At 49.3% G+C, this 16,819-nt stretch overlaps 1 pseudogene; it reads right to left on the bottom strand.

The window, feature by feature from the left end:
- Positions 1 to 8,398: 8,398 nt before the first annotated feature.
- LOC121820184 (UL16-binding protein 3-like) lies at positions 8,399 to 15,839 on the bottom strand (annotated as a pseudogene).
- Positions 15,840 to 16,819: the final 980 nt, after the last annotated feature.

Below are 16,819 nucleotides of genomic sequence, written 5' to 3'. Positions count from 1 at the left end.
AGCATCAAAGTCTTTTCAAACGAGTCACCTCTTCGCATGAGGTGGCCAAAGTACTGGAGCTTCAAGAAATCCCAGGGTTGATCTCCTTCAGAATGGACTGGTTGGATCTCCTTGCAGTCCAAGGGACTGTCAAGACTCTTCTCCAACACCACAGTTCAAAAGCATCAATTCTTTGGCGCTCAGCCTTCTTCACAGTCCAACTCTCACATCCATACATGACCACAGGGAATAGTGTCTAGAATTCCTCATTTTACACCAAGCTACCCAGGTTCAATTCCTGGGCAGGAAACTAAGATCCCTCTTTAGCACCGCTCACTGTGGTCCCTCTAGATCAATATTAAGGAAATATACACCTTATAGTACTACACCTTATATTAAGGTGTAAATATGCACCTTAAATATACAGGTAGAGGGGCTTCACAATTTTGTCATGGGAGATTTTGCCTCTGCCAAGAGTTTAAAAAAAAGAGAAAGTCCTTCCAAAGTTAACCCGGGTCCTTCCCTTTCTAGGCCCTTTAATGGCTATTGTTGTTCTTTCCTTTCTAGTCCTTGTTTATTTAAACCTTTGATTGACTTTGTGTCTGTAGGATCTACCAGTTTGAAATAACACTCCTGGTGGCTCAAGGAATATAGCCCGTTCCAGTGGAGGGTGGCCCCGATCCATGTAGGTCCTTGTGAGGGACTTCTGCACCTTGAGGGGAGGCTCAGTTCAGTGGTCCCTGTCCAGCAGGGAGAAGTTTTGATAGAAGAAAGCTTTGGCACCTTAACTGTTAAGAATAAGGGTGTAGAACCCCTCAGTAGGTAATGAGACAGGCTGGGACAGTTTGGTGCAGTGAGTGTACCTGGACAAAAGTCACATCAAGCATCACAATACAAAGAAATTATAAGGGGCTAAAAATAATTGCATGCATGTGCAGTTGGGAAAAATGATCAACAACGAGATACAAATAGATCAAAAACCCAAGGGGATTTCAGAGCAGCCGGGAGCAAAAGCAGGGCACTGGTCATGATTCCTGCACACAGCACCACATAGGGGGAACAAACACCCAGCTCACCCCTCTGGCCTGGACCCAGGACCTACCCACACCCTCATCTCATAGGTGGGAACAGCTCCCCCACCCTCTGGAGCCAGCAAGGGAACATGTTACTTGTTTTTGCTCCCTCATGAGTCCCAATAAAGCTTTTTTCCCCCCTGAATTTGTGTCTGGCCTTTTACCAACTTCTATTGATCGAGTCCAGGAGCCCAGGTCGGTAACACAGGAGGGCTTTTGCTGAAGGTCAGGATGCTGCTCGGAGATGGTGTCTCCAGTGGGCTCCCAGCAGAAACAGGGGTTGAACATATGCAGATTCCAGGTGGGGATGTGCCGTGTCAGGAACAAAGCAGGAGCAATGGTTGATATGAGTAGAGAGATGGGACGGCTTCCAGGTCCTGACTGTAGAGTATGACGCTGGTTCCCAGCACAGGGCGATCCTAGAGGCAAACACCCAAATGGGCGGCCAACCTGGACACAAACTGCATGACTGAAAGGGATGAGACAGGGAATGCCCTGGGGCTCCACTGGTTAGGACTCCGGGTTTCACTGACAGGTGCCCAGTTTGATCACTGGTCAGGGAGCTAAGATCCCAAAAGCCAGGCAGCTGACCAAAAAACAAAAAACCCAAGAAACGAAAAGAAAATAGAACACAAGCTGGATGATCAGGACGCTGAAAGCAGCCATGGCAACAGCTTGTCTGGATACTTTGCCCAATTTCTAGAGCTGAGCCAGTTATCAGAACCGAGAAGCCGTTACCTGAGAGAGATGCAGTTTCCAGCAGGCGGGCCCTCATCACCATGGCAAGCGCAGTGCAGCAGTCCTCTGGCCTTCCCCATCCCTGGGAGCCACATGGCCATTGACTCAGGTAAGTACCCACTGGGAAGCAGAAGCCACCCCACATTCCTATGGACCTAGGGTGTGACTCACATCATGTCCAGGGATCTGAAGCATCATCGCAGCCCCGCTGTGATTAATGTGATGCATGAGATGCAGGGTGCTGAGTACATAACCATCCTGCATGCTGCTTACAGGGGTATCACGGTGTGTGAAGACCCACACAGTGGTTATTTCACATTCTCCAGATTTGAACCAGTGATGGAAAAGTCTCTGTAGTTAGGAATGGGGTGAAGGCTGCCATAGTTGAGAAGTACGAGTATATTCTCATATTGCCTTTCCTTTGCTGCAAACAGAATGTTGCAAGACCACCCTTTTCTGGGTAAAATGACAGAGATTAGTGAATAATCATAACCTGAAAGCATGCAGGGCTATGATCCCTTCACATCTCCTTTTTACATCTGCCTGGTCTAAAGCATTTCTATCATGGCCGGACACTAAATATTTTAGGATTTGCAGACCAGAGGCCTCTGCAACAGCTCAACTCAGGTGTGGAAGGTGTTCATGGAAAGGACATGAAGGAAGGAGTATGGCGGGATCTGCCACTGGGACCCTAGGACCCTGTAGCACCCATGACACAGAAGTCCATCAGCGGGGGAAATCGTGCCAGGGGTAACCTGCCTGCCTGCTAAGTCACTTCAGTCATGTCTGACTCTTTGAGACCCCATGGACTGTAGCCCACCAGGTCCCTCTGTCCATGGGATTCTCTGGGCAAGAATACCAGTGTGGGTTGCCATGCCCTCCCCCAGGGACAGCTTGTGACATCCTAATCAGAGCATCACAGCCCAGCCCCACAGGGTCAGAGGCACGACCACGCCACTTGAGTGAGGAAAGTTTAACATTTAAACATGGCTACTGATATGGTCCTGAGTCTGGTAGAGAAGGGACCTCCGGTCTTGATGAACTGGGCTCATCCACTCGGTAATCGTTACTGAGAGGTCAGCTGTCATAGGATAGAAGTGATCGTGTGGTTTGGCATAAGCAGGGCCACAGGGGACAAGTAAGATGAGCAGCAGGGGACCGAGACCTGACACCAGAACTGTGGTACCTCCCTGTTCTCTGCTCACCTCTGTGGCTTCACAGGGTGCCCGTGGCCCCTTAGACTGAGGAAGCCACTCTGCAGCAGAGGAGGGGGGCGTTATCCTGTAACTGCAGGACCCACCCTCCTATCACATTCCCACCACTAGAGGCCACAAGGCAGACAGCGCAGGGTTGGGATTCATAAACAGGCAGCAGAGGCAGCCACTGGATAATTCCCCAGGTGATGAGTTGCCCAGTGCTGGGGTTCACAAACCAGGGCCGTGGTCAGAGGGGTTCCTTTGGTTTTTCACGTTGTCTTTGCCTGTTTTCGCACCACAGACCTGGAGGTGCACAGAGACAGATGCCAAAAGGCCTGAAGAGGCGAACAGATTTGTCTTCTGTAGATTTCCCCAGCTCCTGTCTTAATCAATAACCATTACAGGCTGCCATCTCCACAGTCTGTGGACGATATGAATGTGGGACCAAAGGGTAGAAGTGGGGGTGCCCCTCCTCACCCTGAGGCCCCCATGTCACACTTTGGAAGAATGGGCTCCTGTCCCTCTGGGGACCAGGCTGGGAGGCTTTTGTTGGGGTGAGTTCTCAGGCAAGGAGATAAGATGTCAGTAGTGGAGAGTGTGATTCATGTCCCTTCACATGTGGGAAGGCATTGGAGGCCCTGGGCTTCTCGGGATGCAGAGATGTGGAATGAACTTAGTGAGCTGCGGAGGAGGAGCTGTGGCCACTAAGGGGATATGTCTAGAGAAGGGAGAGCTTGGGCGGCATAGGTGGTTCATGGCTGGTAAACAGGCCTGGGAGTCAAAGGCAGGGTGTCGTGTGGAGAAGGGTTTATGTAAACAGATGAGATGAATGGTGTGTGCTTTTCAGGGGGTGTCTGGGTTCCTCCCCACAGGAAGATTGCCTGTCCCGCCCTGCTATGGGGGTTCCCACTCCTAGAGGCATGGCTGAGGGACTGGGAGCTTAGGGATGGCCGTGTTTCCTGCCATGCTCTCCTTGTCTTCTCGCCTTCCCACCTCCCATTGTCTGAGCATTGCTATTTCAACCAGTTTGCCATTTACCTGGCCTGAAAGTGGCCAACCAGCCCAGCAGGTGCCTACAAGGAAGGATCTCACCTAAGGATTGAGGAGGAGGAGGCGGAGGCAACACCGCACCCGTGGGCTCTCTAATCAAGGCAGCTCTGGTCCCGCTCTCTGGTTATAATGCATCATCCCCGCCCTCTCCCAGCAGGTTCACCAGGAGCTCACCACCCTGTGCTTCGTGGGCACAGTTGGGCAGCAGAAGCAGGACCAGGAAGCACGACTGAAGTTGGTGCCAGCAGCCCTTGCCACCTGCAGCCCTGGGTGACCCACCCTTGGGGAGGAGCCTGGTTGGCCAGTGGAGAAGGGAATCAGTCCCCAGAGTCCTCCCACTGGAGTCTCTCCTGGGGGCTCCCCCCAGGCTCCCCACACCCTCTGTGGGACTGATGTTCCTCAAAATTTCAATGATCTGTTCCTCACGTTTCCTCTATGCATCCCCTTCTCTGGATCCCTGGGTTCCTTGTGTTTTTTTAGCAGCACTAACACCTGATAGGGACTTCCCTGGTGGCTCTGTGGTAAAGCGTCTGCCTGCAATGCAGGAGACCTGGATTCGATTCCTGGGTCAGGAAGATCCCCTGGAGAAGGAAATGGCAATCCACTCCAGCACTCTTGCCTGGAAAATCCCACGGACCGAGGAGACTGATAGGGTACAGTTCATAGGGTCACAAAGAGTTGGACAGGACTGAGTGACTTCACAACACCTGATAAGGGTCTTCCCAGGTGGCTCAGCGGTAAAGAATCCTCCTGTCAATGTGGGAGATGTCTGTTCCATCCCTGGATGGGGAAGATCCCCTGGAGGAGGAAATGGCAACACACTCCAATATTCTTGCCTGAGGAAATCCCATGGACAGAGGAGGCTAGAGGCATACAGTCCACAGGATCACAGAAATACGACTTAGTGACTAAACAACAACTCCTGAGACAGGGGTTGGCGAGTCCTCAGCATATACACACTCGGGGCCACCTGCATGATCTCCTCAGGTCCTAAATGAATGTTCAGCCTCTGTTCATTCCCGTAGGTAGCGTTTCCCATTGACAAATGTGTAAGTTGAGGCACGGCAAGATGAGGAAACCAGCACAGTCAGAATTTTGTCCAGATTCCTGTTTCTGGAGGTATCTGTAGTCCACATCCATGAAACTGCTTCCGGTACTAATTGCAACCTCCCCAGCCCTCCACCTCTGACCTCACACCTGGGGATCTGGAGTGAGGCCGGCGGTCAGGGGCATGCACGGGGTGAGTCTGCGTGCCCAGGTCCCTGGGGCCTGTGCTCCTCACCCAGGGCTGACCCGGCCCAACTCTGACGGCAACCTCTGACTTCCTCCTGTCCTCCCAGTCCTTCCTCCCTGTGGTCTGAGTCTACCAGGGGCTTCCGGGTTGCCTCCTCCAGGGGATTCAACCCAAGCTGTCGCCCCCAGCCTTTCATAAGGGAGTCTCTCCCCACGTAGCTCACCTGGCCCCACCAAGCTCTTGTCCCACCCAACCCTGAGTCCTGCCCACACTTGTGGGTCTCTTGTCCTCCAACCAGCCTCCCAGCACAGGTCCGTCCCACACAGAGATTCTAGTGAGAACCTTCTTGTCTCCTTTGCAGCTGCTGATTCACAGAGTTTGCTGCTCTCCGTGGGCGGCAGCTGGGTGACCCCAAGGTAGAGCCTTGTGCCGGACGGATGCAAGTCAGGGCTTCTACCAGATAAGCCTTCGTGTGGCAATGCAGTCACACAACTCATCAGGATCGCTGGGACCTGCAGTGATTGTCTTAGCCTGGGCTGGCATCACATGGAGGTGGGGCAGAGCTGAGAGTTTGGCTAGAGCCAAGCTTTGGCTTCTCCCCATGTGCCTGTGTGTGTATGTATGTGTGCGTGTTCTGGGGATGGGTTGCGGGGAGGCTCCTGTCTGGAGCTCTGTTGACTGTGAGCCCCAGCCACTGCTAGGCATGGTCTCCAAATGCTGGCCAGAGCACCAGACACTTTGCAATCTGCTGACTCTGCTGGGACAGGAAGCAAGTAATTCTGTGTCCATCGTCCCTAAGAGTGGAGTCTCCATTTCCCACAGTCCTCCAGTGCTCCAGATCATAAACCCTCTTGGTTTCTAAATCATTAGTGAGGGAGTAGGGACGTGGGGCTGGTTCTCACAGCACTGCACCAGTGCTGGGGTGCCTGATGTAGGGCCAAAACCTCCTGCTCCTTAGGCAGAATGCTCCAGTTTGTGATGACCCCTCTGTTGGAAAGTACCTGGCCAAAGGGTCCTGACTAGGTCCCTTCTTTTCTGCTCCTGCCCTTCTCAGCGTGGTTCTTTCTCTATGCTGGTTGTAGAGGGGATGTTCTGCTGGCTGCAGGTCATTTTCTAGGAAAGAGAGCTGTTTTGTACGTGGTTGTAGTTTTGGTGTGTTCATGGGAGAGTGGAGCTCAGGGCGTCCTACTTGGCCATCTAGATTTTGCCTTTGTGTGATCAATGATCTTTCATGTTAGTATTGTGATTGTTTTGAGGCGCCAGGAACCATGGGCACATTGCCATCCGATATGTGTGTGTGTCCTGACTGCTCCGTTGACCTGTCCATCTCTCTCCTGAGACTCCTGAGTCCCTGAGACACAGCAATATTGAAATGAGGCCAATTAATAACATTACCTCTACATGTCCCATTGACAGGAAGAATCACGCCTCTCTCACTTTAAATCCAAAAATAGAAATGGTTAAGCTTTTGAAGAAGGCATGTCAAAGCCAAGATGGGCCAGAAACGAGGCCTCTTCCCCCTAATAGTTAAGTTGTGAATGCAAAGAAATGTTCTTAAAGGAAATCAAAGTGAACACACAAAGGAGAAGATGCCAAAACAGCCTTACTGCTGATATGGAGAAACTTTCAGTGGACTGGAGGAAAGATCACAACACTGCCTTAGGCCAAAGCCTAATCCAGAGCAAGGCCCTAGCTCGTTTCAAGTCTATGAAGGCTGAAGGAGGTGAGGAAGCTACACAAAAAAGAGTTGAAAGCCGGTAGAGGTTGGTTCATGAGTTTTAAAGAAAGAAGCCATCTTTGTAACACAAAGTGCAGAGTAGAATAGAGAGGGTTGATGCCGAAGCTGCAGTAATTTATCCAGAAGATCTAATAAAATAATCTCTGAAGATGGCAATCCTAAATTAGAGCTTTCCAGTGTAGAGAAAAGAGTGTTCTATTGGAAGAAGATGCCCCCGAGGACTTGCATGGCTAGCAAGGAGAACTCAGTGCCTGGCTTCAAAGATTCAAAGGCTAGGCTGACTCTCTTATTAGGGCCTAATGCAGCTGATGACTTGAAGCCAAGCCTCACTTACCTTCAAAAATCCTAGTGACTTTCAGAATTATGCCTAATCTGCTCTGCCTGTGCTCTGCAAACGGAACAACACAGTCGAGATGAGAGCATCTCTGTTTACAACACCGATTACCAAAAATAGTAAATGCACTATGGAGACCTAGTGCTCCCAAAAAAGGATTCCCTTCAAGATATCACTGCTCACTGAGAAAGCACCCAAGGACCTTGATGGAGAAGTGCAATGAGATTCACGTTGTTTTCACACCTGCTAACACAGCATCCGTTCTCTAGCCCACGGATCAAGGAGTAGTCACGGCGTTCAAGTCGTGGCATTTAGGAAATAGTTTCTGTAAGGCTATAGCTGCCGCAAATAATGATTCCTCTGATGGATCTGGGCAAAGTCAATTGAAAACTTTCTAAAGTGAATTCAAGATTACAGGTTCCACTCAAAACATTCGTGATTCATGAACAGAGGTTGAAATTTCAACATTAATAGAAATTTAGAAGAAGTTGATTTTAACCTTCTTAGATGACTTTGAGGGGTTCAAGAGTTCACTTTTGAAGAAGTAGCTATAGATGTGGTGAAAATAGCAAGAGAGTTAGAATTAAAGTGGAGCCTAATGTAAAGACGGGACTGATTGTTGCAATCTAATGATAAAATTGGAGTAAATGAGAGTTGACTCTAATGGATGAGCAAACAAAGTGGCTTCTTGATATAAAATCTACTCCTGGTGAAGATTCTGTGAAGATTGTTGAAATGACAACAAAGGATTTAGAGTCTTTTAAGTTTAGAATAAATTGAGTTGAAAAGGCAGGAGGAGGATTTGAGAGAATTACCTCCAGTTTTGAAAGAAGCTCTACTATGGGTAAAACGCTGTCAAAGAGCATTGCTGCTCAGAGAATCCTTCTGTGAAAGGAAGAGTCAAGTGATGTGGCAAATTTCACTGTTGTCTTATTTTCAGAAATTGTGCTACCCACCGAAACCCTCAGCAACCACCACCCTGATTAGTCAGTAGCTACAGACACTGAGACAGGACCCTCCACCAGCAAAAACATGGTGACTCACTGGAGGCTCAGATGATGCTCAACATATTTTATTTTAGAAACGAAGTGTTGTGTATTAAGGTCTGGACATTGTTTATTTAGACATGAAGGTATTGCACACTTAACAGACTTCCATGTCAACACAATATTATGTGCAGTGGAAATGAAAAATTTTGTGTGATTCCCTTTATTGTTAAATTTACTTTATTGCCCTCGTCTGGAACCCAGCCCACAGTATCTCTGAGGTGGCCTCTATCTACATGGCTTTTAGTCTATGTTTCCCAGCCTGGAACTAACACTTGGATGGCTGCATAGTAGGGTGAACACATGACCTACTTTTGGGATACAGTGAAATATACATTAAAAAATCCAGAAAATTTAAGGATCACTTCACAGGTGGACTGCATGTTAGTTTAAGAATGATCCTTAACTTCTCTGTTTCCACAAGAAATAAAGCATTATCATTGGTTTTATTTATAGAATGTGGAGGAATGGGAAATACCAAGACACCACCCTTATGGCAGAAAGTGAAGAGGAACTAAAAAGCCTCTTGATGAAAGTAATAGAGGAGAGTGAAAAAGTTGGCTTCAAGCTCAACATTCAGAAAACAAAGATCATGGCATCCGGTGCCATCACTTCATGGGAAATAGACAGGGAAATAGTGGAAACAGTGGCAGACTTTATTTCTTTGGGCTTCAAAATCACTGCAGATGGTGACTGCAGCCATGTAATTAAAAGAAACTTACTCCTTGGAAGAAAAGTTATGACCAACCTAGATAGCAAATTCAAAAGCAGAGACATTACTTTGCCGACTAAGGTCCATCTAGTCAAGGCTATGGTTTTTCCAGTAGTCATGTATGGATGTGAGAGTTGGACTGTGAAGAAGGCTGAGCGCCTAAAAATTGATGCTTTTGAACTGTGGTGTTGGAGAAGACTCTTGAGAGTCCCTTGGACTGCAAGGAGATCCAACCAGTCCATTCTGAAGGAGATCAGCCCTGGGATTTCTTTGGAAGGAATGATGTTAAAGCTGAAGCTCCAGTACTTTGGCCACCTCATGCGAAGAGTTGACTCATTGGAAAAGACTCTGATGCTGGGAGGGATTGGGGGCAGGAGGAGAAGGGGACAACAGAGGATGAGATGGCTGGATGGCATCACTGACTCGATGGACGTGAGTCTGAGTGAACTCCGGGAGATGGTGATGGACAGGGAGGCCTGGCATGCTGCAATTCATGGGGTCACAAATAGTCGGACATGACTGAGTGACTGAACTGAACTAATGACTTTTCTCCTGGATAAGAAAACAGGCATGAAGTACTTAACTTTTCTGCAGTATAGCGATGTTGATTTAAGAATCTCTATAAAGGCTTCCCAGGTGGTACTTGTGGTAAAGAATCAGCCTGCCAACGAATGAGGTACAGGAGACACAGGCGATGTAAGTTTGATCCGTGGATAAGCAAGATGCCCTGGAGATGAAATAGCAACTCACTGCAGTATTCTTGCTTGGGAAATCCCATGGACAGAGGAGCCTAGTGGCCTATAGTCCATGGGGTCGCAGAGTCGAACACGACAAAGCACCAATAGGGTAATAAATTATGAAGGGAACCAGTCAATGTAAAAATGTATCCCTTTGAAAATATAATGAAGTTGTTTCTCTGGATAAAGAAACAAAACCCTGAGTCCTGTAATAGCAGATGTATTTTTCCACCAATATCATCATTTTTAAGAATAAGGTCATGATGCAGGCAGAAGTCCAATTTTCCGAAAACCAGAAGGTTGAAAGTGTTATGTTTGTGGTGATCTCATGTTCAAGTAGTTGAAAGTATCAGTGCAGAGACTGCATCACTCAACACCAAGAGAAAGTGGGAAAGGAGATGTGAAAAAAGTAAAGATGTTGAGGAGGATGCTCATCAGATGCGACAAGAGACTCGAGATGGTGCAGCCACCGTGTCGTCATAACTGACAGACAGACTTGGGATTCCTAAGGTCTGATCTCCTGGCTCTAAGGTGAACAGCAGGAGAACAAAGGCAGCCAAGCAAAGACTGAGTCCTGAGGCCGACAGAGCCCCTGTCAGGCTTCCTGGGAGCACCGCCTCCTGCAGAAAAGAAACAGGTGTTGGTCCAGGAGGCTGAGGAACTCCTGTCACTTTCCTGGGGTGGCCCCTTCCCAGCCTCCGCAGCCCCACCCTCACTGAGGGGCTCCTATGTCCTCCACCCCCACCCCAGGCCCAGCAGCTTCTTGTCACCTCCTCCTTCCTTCCTGCACCACAGAGTCACCCCAGGCCCTGACACCCCCTGCTCAGGCTCAGCACTGGAGCCAGTGAGGAATCAATCTGCTCCTTTACTCAGGTCCGGATCCTCCCCGAGTGGGGCCTAAAGGACCAGGGAGCAGGTCCCCAGAGGAGGGGCCTTGCTTCCGGACAGCCTTGGGGGGCTGCACGGAAACCTCCTTCCTTCGCGCTGCTCCATCCTCGGAGCAGCACACACAGTTCTCAGGACCAAGGTCCCTGCCCCCATCTCTTCCTGGTCCCCCCAGCTGGGCGCCTCCACCCCAGCTCAGGCCCACCCATCCCCAGGCACCTCTGCTCAAGGCAGGGCGGCTCAGTGATGGGGCTCTGGGTCCCCAGAGGCTGGACATGCAGGCCACAGGCTGAGTCACAACTGTTGCTGCTCCAGGAGCACAGGCCTGGCCTCAGCCCTTGCCCCAGTCTCTGCTGTGGGGCTCCTGCCTTCCCTGCTTGACCCACGCCATTTCCTGTGAGAACGGGCCTTTGGACTTGGGTCTGCAAAGGCCTTCCCACCCCTTTCTCTGGGATGAGAGCCCGGCCCCTCTCATCTTGGGCCCTGGGTGGGTCCCCTCCCCGCTGACACATCATGTGGAGCCCCCATGCTGCTCTTAGCCCCCGGGAGCCCTGCCCTCACCCTGAGTGCCTGCTGTTCTCACACCACGTACCCTGGGCCCTGCCAGCCAGCAGTCTGTGCTCAGTCAGGGGACTTGGCTAAACCCTTTAAGCATCAGTGGGCCCTCAGCCTAGTGAAGGCACCTCCCTTTCCACAATGTCACCTGACAGTGAGGACCTCTCAGAACTCAGGGCTGAGCTGGTCTGAGTTCTGCTCTCAGGTGTTATGGGGTCTTATTCACCGGCTTATTTCCAGGATGAGGAGGTTCAGTGAGGGGCAGGGGTTGGCTGGGATTCACCTTCCCCAGCCTCACGCCAGGCCCTGTGCCCCTGCCTTCCCTCTGAATTCTGCCCTCAGTACCTGTTCTTGATTGAGGCTACGAAGCTTATTATAACGAAAACAGAGAAGAACGATCTCGGTTATGTGGTTGCTGGCTGGGGCCGAGGGCTGCACTGTAGCGGGGACTGTGGTCGGTGATGCTGCAAGGATAGTAAGAGTGAAGCCCTTGTCCAGAACCCAAGCTCGGCAGATGCCTCCTCACCCCCCTGACTCAGTACCCCTACTGTGCAGACAGCTGGCACCCATCACATGGAGGCCCCCGTGATAGGTCCCCAGGCGAGATGAGGGGAAGGGAGGAGCCCAGTCCTCACGAGGCTCTGACAGCTAATGGGGGAGCAAGTTTTCCAACACAGCCACTCAGTCCTGCTGCGACATCAGAGACGGTGACCTGAGGATGGAGTCCTCAGGAGCTACAGCAGAGGTGGTACTGACAGATTTCCAGAGGAAGGACTGGTGACATTTAGAAGAAGATTCTGGAAAGAGGGTACAGTGAGAAATAAATCCCAGAAATCAAAAAGAGGTCTACAGGATTTGGATCAGCAAAAATCTACGTTCAGTGATCCAAACGCCTGTGCTGTGAGGAGAGACGTCAGGAGGTGGAAGAGGAAGGAGGATGACAGAGCATCCCGGATCATTGTTCTCCCAGGAACAACTCACTTTTTAAATTTATTTTTTTACAATTCTTCTATTTTATTTTTATTCACGTCCAAAACATTGTTAATTGGGGTATAGTCAGTAACGATGCTATGGTAGTTTCAGGTGAACAGCGAAGGGATTCAGCCATACACATACATTTACCCCTTGTCCCCTAAACCCCTCTCCCATCCAGGCTGGCACATAACACTGAGTAGAGTTCCATGTGCTATACCATGGGAGCTTGTTGGTTACCCATTTACATATAGCGGTGTGTACATGACCTTCCCAGTGTCCCTAACTATCCCTTCCCCTGGGTAACCATAAGCTTGTTTTCTAAGTCTGTGAGTCTCTTTCTGTTTTGTAAGTTTTCTTGTACTATTTCTGTTTAGATTCCACATATAAGGCATGTCATATGGTATTTCTCCTTCTCTTTCTGACTTAGATCACTCAGTATGACACTCTCTACGGCCATCCATTTCAGGAACAGCTCACTGTAAATGGATCACTTTGCCAAAACACACACAGACACAGAGGCACACACACGCACACACGCACACACAGGGTGGGTCCATACCACTTTGAGTGGACTACCATTTCTTTATACTCATCTCACTTACCCGAGGTCTTCAACATTTTTTCCCAGCGCACCATAAACTCCCGAAGCCAGGCCCGACAGTCTCCTTGGAGACCTTCTTGAAGAAGTCGGTCACAGCTCTGTCCTTCCACTTCTCTTTAATCAACCTCCCTCCAGAATGATCCACTGTCCAGTGCCCATTCTCTGAATCAAAGCGGAGGCACATTTCTCCATTGAAGCCGAACTGCCAGGATCCACTGATGCGTCCATCCTCTTCACACCAGCACGTCATCCTGCCCTTCAGGGTCAGAGAGTCTGACCCCACCAAGGAAATGAAAGAGCTCAGGTACTAAGGGCAGAATTCAGACAAATTCTTTGCCTCACCATGTCCATCTCCCCTGGGCCCAGGTAATCTGGCCCTGTTCTCTCCTCCAAGACCTGCTCCTTCCACTGGACTACTAGGAAAGGACCAATACCCAATTGAATTTTTTACCCATAAACAATGGATGCAGCTCCTTCAGTATTTGGACTTCTATAACTCACGCCGGGACTCGATGGACTCTAGTTTGACTTGATGGACATGAGTTTGAGCAACCTCTGGGAGTTGGTGAAGGACAGGGAAGCCTGGCAAGTGTGGGCCTTGGGAGCCATCTCTTTGAATCTGAAGTATCAAAGGAGATAGTGCTGGCATCTCCCAGTCACTGTAGGAGGGTAGGAGCCCATATTTGGCTCCCAAGTAGCTCAGCTGGTAAAGAATCCACCTGCAAGGCAGGAGACCCTGGTTCAATTCCTGGGTTGGGAAGATCCCTTGGAGGAGGGCCTGGCAACTCACTCCAGTATTCTTGCCTGGAGGATCCCTGTGGACAGAGGAGCCTGGAGGGCTATAGTACGTGGAGTCACAAAGAGTCAGACAGGACTGAGCAATTAGGCACAGCACAGCACAGGAGCCTATACTAGTCAGCTGGTCCTGCCATACAAAGGACCACAGGCTGGATGGCTTACACAACAAACACAGGTTTTTCTGCAGTTCTGTAGGGAGGAAGTCCAAGATCATGGTGCTGGAGGGTTTGTGTCTTCATAAGATCAATGTATCTTATTTTTTGATGCATTTCAAACTTGAAGACAATACCACATTTGCCTCAAACACTTCATCATGTAGTTCAGTAACTAATGGTCTTTTCTGCCTTTGAAGCTGTACTCTATTTCCCCATGTCACCCTGAACTTCTAATGTAATGAATACTGCTGCATTTTCTTTAATGGACTGTATTAATTTTTTAGTTTTAATATTTAAAGGTTAAGGTTTAAAATTTAGTTTCCCCGGATAGAAATTAAGATGCATCATTTTTATTTTCTGGCTGTGCCATGAGGCATGTAGGGTCTTGTTCCTTAACCAGGGATCAAACTCCTACCCCTAGCAGTCTAAGCATGGAGTCTTTACCACTGGACCACCAGGGAAGCCCCCCGATCCACCATTTATATATATATATATATATATATATATATAATATATATATTATAAATATATTTTATATTTACCTTTTATCTCAGTAAGAGATAAATGATCACTAAAGGGAGCCTCCCCAACTGCATAAATAGTACAAATTGAAGAGCTCTGCTCCATGGATGGAAATGAAGAAAGAACATAAGATAAAAATAGACATCGGGAATCAAGACAGCCTTTCATTACCATCCCTTTTGGTTGTTGTTGTTAGTGTTAGTCCTGTTTAGGATGATCATCTCCATTACATTTTTAGGGGATTTATCAACCAGGCTCCCCTCTAAGTTTCAGAAAATGATAGGGACCTCAGCTCCAGAATTCTCTCACAGGACTCATGAACTTGATATTAGCAAGACCACAGTCATAGGAGAGAAAAACCTCTCCGTCCACCTGGCCTTGAACCTCACACCATGGCTGTCCAGGTCTGGGCTGAGGACTGATGGTGAAATTATAGGAAAGAGAGTGAGCATGTGTGAAGGCAAAACAGTGAGGGTGAGGTTGGGAGAAAAAGACGCATAGGCCTCCTCCCCCAGTTATCTGAGAGTGGAGTAAACCTCTAGGGCTGCCTGACAGAGCAGGACGGCCCTGTCTGTGCCCCCTACCCCAAACACACCCTAGTTACTGGCTGAGGAAGAGGAGGTAGCTTTGATCAGGCAAAAAAATCACATAGCCCTAGATATGCCTATGTCCACTCTGTTCAAAAGCTCCATACCTAGCATGAACTGACACAATTTTTTCCAGAGGTGTGCCAGGCCAGCTCAGAAGGAGAGGCCTAAACACAGAGGACTATGAGAATGTCTCCGAGTGTCCTGAGAAGAAATGGGGAGCTTTGGGGGCTGCTCCCGAGGAAGCAGGATCACAGTGGGGGAGGATGAGCACAGAATGCAAAGCTGAGGAAGGGGGAGTTTATAATTATGGGTCACCGGGTTTAGCAAGGCTGGGGAGACATGTTGATCTCCCACTAGAATGGGTATTGGAAGCCTGGAGAAAGGCCTGGCCCACATGGCATGAGAGAACATCCAGAACTTCCTAGGTAGGTGGTATAGGAGGGGATCCAAGGCTCAGAGAAGTGAATCTGCCAGGGCAGACACAGTATGAAAGGGCAGGAGAGTGTGCAATCCACCAGCACCATGGGAAAGCCTGATGGACTCTATGGAGCCCGAGAGGAAAGCACGGATGAGAAGCATCTCCAATAGCTCAAGGATGACTTTTGCAGAAGGTCAGGGATGGTGGGAGGAGACTATGTTCCTGTGGGCTTCTATCAGGAACAGGGATGGAAGTTGTGGAAAAATCAGATTCCAGGTGGGGGTGCTCTAGGGCAGCAGAAAAGTAGGTGCAGCGGTCAAAGTGATTAGGGAGTCTCAGTGCCAGCCAGGGCCTGACTGCAGAGAACATGATGCTGGCTCATAGCACAGGGTGATCCTAAAGGCAAACAGATGGGCAGGAACCTAGATACAAACTGTACCATTGAAAGAATTAAAGAGAGACAGAACACAAGGCTGGATGATCAGAAAGCCAAAGGCAGCCATCCTGATCCAGGCCCATTTTCTGGATCTGAGCCACCAAAGATAGAAGCCACGTTCTAAAGAGCAGGGCCCTTTCATCACCACATCTAGTGCAAAAGTCCTTCCATTCTTTCCCAAAGAGCCACATGGTTATTTACTGGGGTAAGTGAACCTGCAGAAGCAGAAACTACTCTCACATTCACATTGCACTAGTGTGTTTCTAGTGCACAGGAACCGTAGCATCATCATGGTTCCCCAAGTTTTGAAGCGATGCTTGGAGTACCAGGCCATCAATGGACAGCAGCCTCAGATTCTGCTTACAGTGGTTATCACTGGGTCCACAGACCTCACAGCAGTCATTTCACATATCCTGGACTTGTGACGGGCATGGAGACCTGAGTAGCTAGTAAATTATCGTGGGATGAAATCTACCATATTAGTGAATTCCAGATTCAAACTTCATACCCTACCTCCCCATCAGCCAATAGTATGTGTACACAATATCCTGGAGGAAATACAGAGACAAGTACCAGTCTACAACCACTCGAGGGCTGCAGGGGTGTGGTCCCTATCCTATCTCCGTTTAATGCCACTGTGGCCTTAGGTTTCCTGTAATGGTATAGAAGAAATATTTGAGGCTTCGCAGACCTTAGGTCTCTGCTACAACTTGCTGTCCCAGCACAAAAGCAGTCACAGTTGGCAAAGAATGAGCATGGCTGGAGCTGCTTCTTGGGCAGATGACCCAGCAGAACTGGTGATGTCAGAGTATCTGTGGTCAGAAAGCTGCTATGTGCCATTTTCTACCTGAAAGCTCACAACACAGACCCCGAGTGTCCTGAAGCTAGGTCACGCCACTTGCAGTGGGGAAAGTCACACCATTTAAATGTGGCTCCTGGTGTAGGCCTGGGGCCTGGCAGAGATGAGGCCTCTGGTCATGGACTGGGGTTGCCCACTGTGGTGTGTGCTCATCAACCGCTAGTCATTAGTTCAGCTAGGCCAGCCGT

The sequence above is a fragment of the Ovis aries genome, chromosome 8 (assembly GCF_016772045.2).
Source record: "Ovis aries strain OAR_USU_Benz2616 breed Rambouillet chromosome 8, ARS-UI_Ramb_v3.0, whole genome shotgun sequence".
Taxonomy (NCBI): Eukaryota; Metazoa; Chordata; class Mammalia; order Artiodactyla; family Bovidae; genus Ovis; species Ovis aries.
The sequence above is the reverse complement of the archived record's forward strand: the minus strand, read 5'-3'. Positions and strand labels throughout refer to the sequence as shown.